Below are 13,584 nucleotides of genomic sequence, written 5' to 3' on the forward strand. Positions count from 1 at the left end.
TGCTGATATTAGGGAAAGTAGGCTCGTTTAGGTCTGGACGGAACTTCTTGTTATTCATTTCTTGATGTAATATGCCTTTTGAATAGTCTTTCACTGTTCGTATCACTGTTCGTACTCACTTTTACGTGTAAAAATTTCTGAAGTTTTCCATGTTTGCATATATTATCCGATATTGCGCAAGGAGTACACGGAGTGTGGTTGTTTTTGTGATACTAACACTGCGCTGGCAGGGAAATAAGATTTACAGAGCTTCACTATTGATGATAAATTGCGTTAATTTCGCAGCGTAAGAATTAAGCACAAGTATTTTTATTCATTTTCCCTTGATGTAAAAATTAAAAACTTTTAACTGGGGGGGGGGGGCGGGAAATTCTTCTCTTACTTCTTCACTTTTTCGTAGAACAATTAAGAAGTCTGAGATGTTTTCAACATTTGTACACATTTCTAGAAATATTTCTGCAAGACATGGAAGTCTTTATACATTGCTCTGTACGCTGTCAGCAATGCTAATTTTATAGCTTTTATCTATTTATGGAGCGATTATACTAATTTCTCGACATAAAAACTACAGACTTCGCCATTTTAATTCATTTCTTGATAGAAAAAATAAGGACTTTAAAATATTTTTTATGTATACAAATCCATTTTTTGTACTAAAAGTTTGTAAGTATGAGATGTTTTCAACATTTGCGCACATTTCTGAAAATATTCTTGCAAGGACAGGAAGTTGTTTACCTTGCTTTGACACTGTGCCGGCAGTAAAATTAGTTTCATAGAATTTATTTATGAGCTATCATACTAACTTCTCAACATAAAAACTACGGACATCGCCATTTTAATTTATTTCTTGATAGAGAAAATAAGGACTTTTAAATATTTTTTATGTATACATATTCATTTTTTACTACCAAAAATTAGAAAGTAGTATGAGATGTTTTCAACATTTGCGCACAGTTCTGCAAATATTCCTGCAAGGACAGGAAGTTGTTTACCTTGCTCTGACACTTTACCGGCAGTAAAATTAGTTTTACAGAATTTATTTATGAGCGATCATACTATCTTCTCAACATAAAAACTACGGACTTCGCCATTTTAATTTATTTCTTGAAAGAAAAAATAAGGACTTTTAAAAATATTTTTTATGTATACATATTTATTTTTTTGTACTAAAAATTAGGAAGTATGAGATGTTTTCAACATTGCGCACATTTCTGCAAATATTCCTGCGAGGACAGGAAGTTGTTTACCTTGCTTTGACACTGTGCCGGCAGTAAAATTAGTTTTATAGAATTTATTTATGAGCTATCATACTAACTTCTCAACATAAAAACTACGGACATCGCCATTTTAATTTATTTCTTGATAGAGAAAATAAGGACTTTTAAATATTTTTTATGTATACATATTCATTTTTTACTACCAAAAATTAGAAAGTAGTATGAGATGTTTTCAACATTTGCGCACAGTTCTGCAAATATTCCTGCAAGGACAGGAAGTTGTTTACCTTGCTCTGACACTTTACCGGCAGTAAAATTAGTTTTACAGAATTTATTTATGAGCGATCATACTAACTTCTCAACATAAAAACTACGGACTTCGCCATTTTAATTTATTTCTTGAAAGAAAAAATAAGGACTTTTAAAAATATTTTTTACGTATACATATTCATTTTTTTGTACTAAAAATTAGGAAGTATGAGATGTTTTCAACATTTGCGCACATTTCTGCAAATATTTCTGCAAGGACAGGAAGTTGTTTACCTTGCTCTGACACTTCACCGGCAGTAAAATTAGTTTTACAGAATTTATTTATGAGCGATCATACTAACTTCTCAACATAAAAACTACGGACTTCGCCATTTTAATTTATTTCTTGAAAGAAAAAATAAGGACTTTTAAAAATATTTTTTACGTATACATATTCATTTTTTTGTACTAAAAATTAGGAAGTATGAGATGTTTTCAACATTTGCGCACATTTCTGCAAATATTTCTGCAAGGACAGGAAGTTGTTTACCTTGCTCTGACACTGTGCTGGCAGTAAAATTAGTTTTATAGAATTTATCTATGAACTATCATACTAACTTCTCAACATAAAACTACGGACTTCGCCATTTTAATTCATTTCTTGATAGAAAAAATCAGGACTTTTATAAATCTTTTTTATGTACGTATTCACTTTTTCGTAAAAAAAAAAAAAGGAAAGTCTGATATGTTTTCAAATGTTGCACACATTTTTGGAAATATTGCTGCAGAGATTGAAATTTGTTAACCCTGCTTTGACACCGAGCCGGTAGTGAATTTTGATTTACCGAATTTATCTATATGTGAGGTAGATAAAAAATAGAAACTTAGACATTTTTTTTTATTTCTTGACTTAAAAAGCTAATTCTTGAAATGCTTTTTATTTATTGGCACTAAGGTATCAAGGGTTTGAATCAATGATTTCACTCATGATTTAAGTTGATTGATTAAAGATTTTGATTAAGTGCTTATCCTCACTTTTCCACATCAGCAGAAGGGTTGAAGGAATGTTTTTAACCTTTGGTTTTGTACACAGATAGTGAATTGATCAATTTGGCGTTGAAAAGGCTACAAAACTGCCATTTATGTTCAAATCTTTAAGTAAATAAATAAAATTCCTGATATTGTGTGCAAGTAGCTTTTCTCAAAGCCTTTTTTCCCCTCCAAAATCTTAGCTTTAAAGTTTGGAAAGTAGACCTTTATATGGTCGGCTAATTATCATATGCTCCAAAAGTTATCCACTTGGAGCAAAATATTTTAGAATAGTTATCTTCATTCCAAAATTATTTTAGCTACGAATTCATATTATAAACTGGGCATTTACCTTAGAGCAGGTTTTAGTAACTGGAGGGAACAAGTCTGATCAGTGGCTTAGGAAGTGTTGAGACAAAGATTTCTAGTCACGAGGCTTAACTTTGACGAATGGGAGACACGTTTTACATGAAACGAGTGGAAGAAACCTGATTTCTTCCAATACTTTACCCTCAAATATATCACTTGACTTGGGGTCTTTGCTTTAAGAATTGAAAGCTTCACTCTCTCCACTTTTTATTATTTCTCAGTGGCATTTACCAGCTCAATATACAAAGAATAAAGCTTGTTTTAGACGATGATTTTAGTTGAGAAAAAATATTTTTAAATTCTACTGAATTTAATTTCTTTCTCATACTAGGGAGCTACCATCCCATACTCTCCTCCCCTCCCCGAACTTGCTTGCGTAATTTTCATCGAATCGCTTCTCTGACTCGCTCGACGTTAAAATATTTTTGTCCAGCTTTTTCACTATCACAGACAAAATTGGTACTAATCATCATTAAGTTCTGTACAAAAAAAAAAAAAAAAGGAAATTAGAATTTTTGAGAAATTGAATTCAAATTATACTTTTCTCAATCACGAGTGTGTATGTGTGTAAGTAGGCATGTGTATGTGTGTGTGTGCGAAGGACTTCGGGGGTTCGGGGTGCCATGCCATGTGTGTGTGTGTGTATATATATATATATATATAAGTAGGCGTGTGTGTGTGTGTGTGTGTGTAGGATATGGGTGCAACCTGGAGACGGTGCTCGCTGGTGAAGCAGCGTCGGGAGAGGACGGCAGAAGTGGAGTCCTTTCCAAAAAAAAAAAAAAAAGAAAAGCTGCCATAACTCGCATATTTCAGTTGTATTTAAAAAAATATCGTGATATTACAGATTAGACAGTTGGTGCTGGTTTAGATTTATTTGAAGTTGATATGAAGGCAGTTTGGTTTCTTCTTGTCTATCTACGACAAGATTTCGATAACTGGGATTCTTGGTAATTTTCCATTTTGTCGCCAAAGTTTTTATGTCGAAGATTAACATTTAGTGTATTTCTTCTTAGCTGATATTGACAGTATAAAACGATGTTGTCAAAAATTTGGCGAACGGGTCAAAATCCCACTGCTCGAAGTATCCCCATATCTGCTTCATTTCCTGAATCTTTCTATTCAATTTTCACCCACTTCCTGTGATTGAATTATTCAGAACGTGAGTGTGCGACCTCATACATGGTGACAATTCAATATTCTATAATCCTATTAATTAACTATCAACTACTAGTTAGCTTATTCTATTTTCAAGCATTGTGTTACATAAATCCGCTAATAAATATGTAGGTGGAAAAATACTCTTACAAATTAATATTATGCATCAATAGAAAGCTTTGATTCTTCTGTGTGAGATGAAATTCGTTCAAAATTCCCAAGATAATAAGAACGCGAATTATAACTTTTAACTAATTTCAAGCCAATATGTCGGCGAGCCTTCAATCAGGAACAGCGTGTCGATGATGAACGCTGTCATTATTAAGCAATACTTTTATTCTAAGCCATAAGTTTTCATCGATTTGATTGACTGCAATAACTCCATCATCAGACTTTAATAATATAGTAAGAGAACACTACCTACTTTGTTCATTTTCTCCTGCTTATCTGTATTTAAATTGTACTACTATGCTATTTATATTAAATTTTATTTGAATCATATTCCTTTTGCAATAAAATTTGCAAATTTTTTGGTGCGGTTATACTTAAATCTTTTTTCCTACATTTCTTTTTATTATTAAACATATTAATTTCAAGTTTAGTTATGTTTATAAGTATAAACTAATTAATAACCGAAATCTTCAAAGTTTTACTTTAAAAAAAAAATCTCTTATAAATGTTAAATATCTGATCTAAATTTCAAGAAAATCGGAAAAAACATATTTTTTTTAAAAAAAAATCTCTGTTTAAATGAATTTGCGCTAAAGAAATACGGCGCAAATTATTTTGAATGTTGGAAAATTTCAACACGAGGATGAAAACTTTTTTCTTTCACACAAGTCGTATTTGGAAGAGTCAGAAATGCTTCTTAAAGATTTTTTTTTCTTGCCTGATATTCGTTCTCAGTTCACCTATGTAGGAAAAAAAAACTGCACCCACTGAGTTAGTGTGTTTCAAGCTTTCTTTTGTTCCTTCATTCTTTCTTTTTTATTCACGTATACATTATCTATTTTTGTATGTTCTCTGCAGTATTTTTTATGTTCCCTTTGATCTTGACAAATTTCATTTCCAGCTGACAGAAAAAAAAATCATGTTTTGTTCAAAATAGCGATAAAGAATTCTGTTCTTCTTTTCGACTATGCCTGCAATTCTATCTAATTATTCAGAAGAAATTGCAGAACCAGGCAGTGTTTTTAACTTTAAATGAATAGGGTTCTTAACTTTAAACATTGTGGGATTATTTGTAGTAACTCTTTAACTCTTCACACATTGAATCGACGTCATGAAATACTTTTTTTGAAAAACATATTATGGATAAGTGTATTTTCTAAAAATACTATACAGGGGACGCCAGTTGATTGAATCAGTGGTTAATTGAATCAATCCTTTAATGAATCAAATCATCAAAAACAGAACAAAATTTAGCTTTATTGAATTATCTGCTTTATTGAATCAGTCGCTTAATGGAATCAAAACTGTTTAGGACAAACGTGATTCATATAAGTGGCGGCCACTGTAGTTGAGACAAACCTAACCTTGCAGCATTGTGAAGACAACGAAAATTCTAACCATCATTACGTCGCTGCCAGGTTAGGTTTGCTCCAACTACAGTGCAGTAGTTATTTCTAAAAATTTTTTTATAACAACAAACCCAGTCTCTCTTACTCATCTCTATATACCTTTGAATTGAAACATGTAATTACAGTTCGCATTTCAATGTGCTTTTGTTTCGATGTGCTTACATTACATTTTCTAAAGCCTACACAGGTTTAATTAAAAAATCAATGCCTAGTATGCTGATAATGTTTGAAATTCTAATGAAATGATTAAGTGCTCCTTAATAAGTGCTGAAAAAAGCAACTGCAAATAAAAAAAATAAGAAAAAAAATCCTCATTCACAGTTTCATAGTTTAAATATTTCTTTCGTTCGACAATTGTAATGCAAACCTTAAATAAGAAAAAAAGTTTTTCTTTCTGTTTATGTTTTTACTGCTTACATTTCTTTACTTATCTTAAAGCAAAAAAACAGCTTTCTTAGAAAATAAATCATTCTGAATATGTTCTGTCATGCAATAAGGTTTTGCCATTAGGACTTTTGCAGGAGACGTTGCCAAAAACATTTTTGGAATTTTCTTTGTTTAGGAGATATGAAAGAAAATGTCTGTGCTTTATCCTTTTTTTTTCTGCGTAGTTTCCTTAGAGTTTATGCATGAGATAAAAATCATCTACTCTCGCGTAAAAAAGTGGCACTTCATGAATGTAGTATGAACTGCCAGAAACTCCATTTCAAAATCTAGATTCGAAGATAAAATTTAATAAGGGTGCAGATAAGAAACGGACAAAAGGAAATGGTGTCAAAGGTAATATTTAAAAAAGAAATTATTTTGGCTATAATCCAGCAAAAACTTTCCATATGTACACTAAATAATGTTCTCAATTTCTTTGCTTTTATCTTTCAGCAATCATACTCGTAAATTGCTTATTATTCTCACTTGATCAAAGTTGAAGATGCTCTGATTTTTACCATTACGGTAAGAATAAGTTTAACTCATTGTTTTAATATGTATTAAGATAAAAAAAACTTCGTTGCAATGGTTACAAATCATTTGCGTTCATTCAAGGCTTAACTTAGGCATTAAACTTAACTTCGCGAACTCCACTGTCCGCCGACCTCCGCGAGCAGGACCACACCTAGGCGGTGGCGTCTATGCCGTGCCTCCCACACCTACACACACACGCCTACACACACACACCTCTACACACACACACACACGCGCGGGCGCGCGCACTAGTAATTGCAAAAATGTTAAAAGTTCGAAAAAGAAAAGATAATTAATTTGAATTCTGAAATTTTGAATTCAGATTCTGTTTTTCGCACGAACTGCGACAGGACCCTACTCATTGGAGTCATTGTTTCTAGAAACGGCTCCTGTCCCCCCCCCAAGCCTGCCCCTCCTCCTGGACGGTTACGTGTGCATAGTTGTGTGTGTGTGTGCGTAGACCTGTGTGTATGTGCGTAGGCGTGTGAGTGTATGTGTGTGAAGTCGTATGTGTGTGAACGTGCGTGTGTGTAGGATATGGAAGTCCCCGATCAGTAGAAGCGGATAGCTCAGGACCGGAGGAGCCGCGCCTGCAGAGGACGGTGGGCGGTGGTAATGCAGAGGCTCCAGGTCCAAGCTGAAAAAGGAGCCGGACATCAAAGACTGTCAAGTGAGGAAAATAAGCAATCGTGATTGCTCAAAAGAAATCTCTTTTTATTAGTTCATGCGTTTCTTTTAATTAATAAGGCATCAGTAACATAACTTCGATCGAAATTAGTTCTCTTGTGAGTTTATTATTAACAAATGTTCTTTGTACGTTAAAAGTGAAAAATTCGTTTGCAAAAATCACCTCCATACAAAGTTGTTTGAAACAATATTTCCCTGAACTAAATCCACCCATTAATTCTGCAGACATAAATTATTAAATGTTCATTATCTAGTTGAATGCTCAAATATTTGTACAAATAACAACTGAATTGAAATTTATCCAGCGTGAAATGTGTGTGGAGGAAGGGGGTAAATCTTTGTTGACCTTGACTTCAAGTTCACTTCAGGGTTGAATATTTAACATTATAGTCCAACGGGACGAACCTTTTTGAGAAATGGATCAAGTTATTGATTTGTTTAAATACTAGCCGATGTGTCCATAAATTAGAGGGTTCATTTGAAGAGGGGCGGGGGCGGGAGAGAAAAATAAGGTAGAAATAATTTGGAAGCACCGAAATTTTATTGATAGAAAAACTTTGCAGTTCGCTCTCACTTTTATAATCGACATCAACATCAGATATTTATTCCTAATTTTTTAAAATAATTTTGATTGTCTGTTAGTTTTTTAATTGAAAGGAAAAATTCTTATAACAATCTTGTGGTTCAGTTAACAAGTATTCAACGTCAACGTCGGAACCTCACGGGTCATAAGCTTACCAACACTGCTAGTATAGCCCTTCGTTTTCAGACTGTGAGTAGCAACATATTGGTGATTCCCCAGTCAAGTTTTGGTGAGTCACAACACTCTGATCAATATTCAATTTAGTTATACGTTTGGAGTATTCTTTTGCCAACTTATAAAACTTTTCTCTGAGACAGAAATTTAGAGCCAGGTGAAACTGAAAATTCGCATTTAAAATTTCAGAAAACGTCACTTTGTATATTAAGCGAATATAATATAATTCGAAAATGATTATTATTTTAAGTTTTAGATGGATATTTCATGATAAATATACTTTTCTTTGCAAATGCTTTCTTTTAAATTGTAAAATTCTCTTTTGAAAAAAAAAAAAATGTTGTTCACATCAAATGGCGCGTAGTATGGCTGCGGCGGATGGTAATTGATTATTTTAATGCATTTAGCCCTGGATATGCTGAAGATATTCAGCCTGGATCTTCGGACATCCTGGACTGGATGTCCGACTCATTATCTCCGGTTCCCTAAGGTTTAAAGTGATGAGACAGGGCGGAATAACTTCCCTGGATGTCCTGTATTCAACAATAACAGTGTTGACCTGCGAAGTTTACCACCCTTGTAAGTTGACCACTTGTCTATGTCGATCGCTTTTTTCAGGCACGGAATCAGCCCTTATCGTATAAATCAACCTTTGTAAATTGACCACCTGTTTAGGTTGACCACTAAAGTAGTGCATCGCAAGTGATCAACTTACACAGGTTTCACTGTGCTAGTATTGACCTGGTAGACATCACCAGTCCGTAGGAGGTGTAATAGACACTCACACTAAGATAGACGTGCACATAAATTAATAGTATAGATAAAAAGAGTGAAATTACGCTTGAAAAAGTTCCTGACGCGTATTTTCGATTTTTAATGCGAAAAATACACTTGGAAAGACGTTTAAAATTCCTCAATCCATCGTTACGTGTGTGACATTTTTACAAATAAATTAAACACGCCGGTAGTGGCCAGTGCTTCAGTAGTGACCACTTCAGGGTTTATATTTGAAAAAAAGTATTCAAGGTTTCCCAATGGATTCAAAATTGAATCAAACGTGCAGGAGAATCCATTGAGAAACCTGGAAACCAATTTTTTCAAATATAAACCTTGAAGTGGCCCCTACTGAAGCACTGCGAAGCATTAAGTCACTACCGGTATGTTTACCTTATTACACTCTTTTCAGAAATTTTAAGCTTTGGTTTTTAATTTCTGCATAAGTAACCATTGTGTATCTCAATATAAAGTATACAAATTCTTAACAAATTTTAAATTGGACGTGTTGCGGGCGCTACATAAAAAGCCGCACAAACCATTATTTTTTAACTACGAGTTCCTTTTTTTGTAAACTTGGTACTTTATATTTTAAAGTTCATAATGGTCACTTTCCTTCAAGAGCGTAAAAATTAGAGCTAAAGTTTTGAGTTCCCAGATTAAAGTGAAATCAAACACTTAAAAATGTCACACTCGTAACAAAGAATTCAGCAAAATATTTCGACCACAAAACAAGTTATTTATTTCCTCAAAATACTTCAAATCAGGGGAATTGAGAAACCAATCTCTTACTTTCAAAAGTCCGGGAATGAAAGCCTAATAGTTTTCATATCTATGCGAAATAAAACAGCAAAACTCGAACTTGTTTACTTTCCGACTTAAGTCCAACTGTCTTGCGACAACGAGGAAGGATAATATCCTGTTTGAAATTCGATTCCTGGTATGATTTCAGAAATGGTCGAAGTAATCTTTCTTCATTGCCTCGACTTTTCTCGAAAATTGCTGTAAAAAGTAAATCTATTGCGCAAATATTGCCTCCTTCGATATTGAATTTCGGTTACAGGATATTAAAGCAAACGTAAGGGAATTGAATTCTTATCGTGGGACTGTTGATGCATTGTTTTATGTTTCCTGTCCGTCGTATTAAAGTCGAAAATGTCCGGAAATTGTTTATTGCTATTTTGATTCTTATTGTATGGCTTATGGTATTGGTTAAAAATAAAGTAGAATTACCAGTTTTAGCCTTGTTGAAAGAATTCTTTTGAAGCTGGGCAGAAATCGTTGTAGGAATCCATTCGAGAGCTAGAAATAATTATGGTTCGTATCACTAACGTTTGGAGCATTAAAATATACGATAAATTTAATGGAAAGAAAGTTTACCGGTAACAAAATGCGTTACACAATTGGTAGATTAAATATAGCACGAGTGCCCGTACCATTTACGCAAATGCGATCGCACCCCTCCGTAAATGTGATGGAGTGCTTCACAGATTGACAGTTCCAAAGAGAAATTGAGTTTAAGAAAAGGAAAAAGGTAATTTTGCTCCGCGGTAGGCTCCGATTTGTCGAATCGGTGGACAAAATGTATCAAATAAGAAGTTTTCTGGAAGATTGCCTCTTTTCGCATGTTATCTTTTTTTTTTTTAATCATTAGCCAGACTTTTGCCCTTCCTCATTCGTATTGTCTTGTGTTATGAAGTTCAAATGATACTGGTATAAACTTTTTTCATACGTCGATGTCATGAAGAGTTTCTTCAAAGTACACCGCCGAAGGCGACTAGTAATATCATACATGTTTTGCGAGCATTGTAGTATTTGAGAATAAATCAATTAAAAGTACAGTGCCGGCTAAAAATCTTTACATTTGGTTGGCAATTGAAAACTTAACAGGCAAACTTCTTTTTATGGTTTTACTTAGCATACTCCCTAGTGATTTGACCGAACACCGAATGATCGGCCAGATTATGGCCGAATATTCGGTATTCAGCCAATATACAGAGGAGCATGCGCAGTAAAATCACGACAAGGAAAAGTATGTAAAGCCTTTGATTGTCAACTAAATGTAAAGATTTTTTTTTTTTTTTTTTTTTTTTTTTTTTTACCGGCACTGTAGTATTGAGTAAAACCTTGATTTTTTCGAATGCTGTTTTTTTTTTGGACATGGGTTCTTCTGTTGCCGGGATGAGCAGTACCAGTCTTTCCATTTTTATGAGCGGAAACAATTTTTGAAGCTAACCCCCTTGTTCATTTTTTTTAGCTTTACATCGAGCTTCAAAGAAAAAAACACAGAAATAGTGTGACCGTCTTTCAGAAATGGCCCCCTATGGCAAGGGCTTGGCTTGCTGCCCCCAAGATCCGGCATTGGACTTACGATATGTATATAACAACTAACTATAGTCATTGGCTTCAAAAAAGTTATTGCTGGTTATGTGTCCATATAATATGTGGTTATTGTAATTATTACCACATGACGAGAATTAAAAAAAAAAATGTATTTTCTCTCTATTTTCAAGTAACAAACTAGCAACTAGAACAAAAATCATTATTTGAAAACTTATGAACGTTTTCTCAAACATAATTAAGACCCTTCATATGTTTTGAAAGTTCGCAACAGACTTTCTGAATTAACGACACTTGACAAATAAAATTGGTTCTGAATACAGAAGGAAATTTCATCGATTAAAAATGATTTATAATTTCGTAATTACAAAAGCATTCTGAGCAGTCAAGGTTATTACATTTACGGATTATTGATAGGTGTTAGTCGAAGAAAATGGAATTCTCTTGACAAGGAAAGAAAGCAGAGGAAATGACATGCAAGGAAACATAATCTATAACACGATAATGAATTGCGTCTTAAATCTTAAAATTAATCGGTGTTCTTTGTTGAGCGCCATGCATTTCGATTTCATTTCTTAATAAAAGTTGGTGGAACACAATTGGAATTGAGTAAATAATTTTCGTTTTCTGAAAAGAAAACAAAGTGATAGTTCGTGATGTAAGTTCACTAAAAGGCGAGAAATATTTTGAGTGCTTTGTTTACTCGCATAATTGTTTGAAATATGATTTTAATTTCGTCACGATATATAGAGTGAAATAAGAAGCATATTTGTTTCAATCGTCAAGTTTTGTTCAAAGCTTTATTGTTATCTTTATCTTCTTTCCTAAGGTCGGAACTCTAATGAAGCATTTTCAATCAGACAACCGTCTTCTTAGAGGTCGTCTGTACATCTTTACTAATAATAAAGCTGAAAGTCTCTCTGTCTGGATCTCTCTCTCTCTCCGCCAGATCTCTGTCTGTCAGGATCCCTGTGACGCGCATAACGCCTAGACCGTTCGGCTGATTTTCATAAAATTTGGCACAGAATTAGTTTGTATCATAGGGTGTGCATCTCGAAGCGATTTTTTGAAAATTCGATTTTGCTCTTTTTCTATTCCAATTTTAAGAACATTTTTCGAGCAAAATTATCATAAGATGGACGAATAAATTACCAAGTTATCATAATGTGGAACCGTAACATGGGCAACCAATTGGCAAGAAATTCATGAATTCATCGTGCATTATTTGTAAATATACAGGTGAACCAAAAGACCTTTTTAATTTTCTACTTCGGGCAAAGCCGTGCGGGTACCAGTAGTATATATATATATATATATATATATATATATATATATAAATGATGTCCCACTTTTATTCAACATTTTGGCCCCCCTATTTTTCACGACCTTCACACTCCACCTTACCCCCTCCCTTCTTTTGTCACATGTCACGCTATATTTAATAAAATATTCTTGTAAAAAATGCGTGATGGCACACTTGCTTTCTACGAGCTAGAATTGTCATATCTTTTATAAATATTTCTCTGCGCACTCTGAGGAACTGTTAAAGTATTGGTGATCCTTTTGCATACTCCATTCAGCTTGTGTTGCCCCAAATTTTGATCTCAGGACGCTTACAAAAAACATCGACTTTATTGCACTGGAATTCTTTATGTTTACCTTCCTTTTGAAGGTGTACGGAAATGTCAAAAAAATAATTTTTCTCGCGGAGATGAATTCACGCACCCATTAATTTAAGTGATTGAAAAATATTGATCATTTAGCAGGTTTAAAAGGAAATAGTGTAGAGTATACACCTTTTAGTGCAATAATAATGATTATTGCTTCAGGTACAACGGTATTGTAGGAGCCCAGACCGGGGCGCCCAACAACAGACTGCCTTGAGATAGCTGGAGCAGGATCTCTAGCTGGAGCAGCCGGCGCCACCGGGAATCAACATATACCACGAGTCTGCGCGACGAGCGGGGGAAGAGCCAAGAGAACGAGAATGAATGGACGTGCTGGAAAGTCACCCGAATAGTTTCGCTATGAAATGCCGTGGTTAATAATGTAGAATTGATCTTTAATTTCATAATTGCAAATAGCTTTTGTATATAAGTTCTAATATCAATTAAAATTTCCTTATGAGTACTAATTGGAATCATTCGTTGAGTGACAAAGTCTTTTTGTGTCAAGATCAGAACCCATCGGAACCCACAGTATAACTTAAAAATAGTATTTCGATTTATTAGTGGTCTTTTTGTGCAATATTTATGAAAAACTTGAAAAGATAGGCTGAAGTTTATGCAAAATTATAATTTTTAGGAACACGAAGTAATTAGCAAAACAACATAGAAATTCGAAAAGAAAAAGAACCTTTCATGAATAAATAAACAATGAAAAAGAAAGAAAAACATTCACTTGAATAAAAAATAATCAGGACGTTTCTTGTATCCGTTAACTACCTTCTTAGGATGTCGTTTTC

The sequence above is a fragment of the Uloborus diversus genome, chromosome 9 (assembly GCF_026930045.1).
Source record: "Uloborus diversus isolate 005 chromosome 9, Udiv.v.3.1, whole genome shotgun sequence".
In the NCBI taxonomy this organism is placed as follows: domain Eukaryota; kingdom Metazoa; phylum Arthropoda; class Arachnida; order Araneae; family Uloboridae; genus Uloborus; species Uloborus diversus.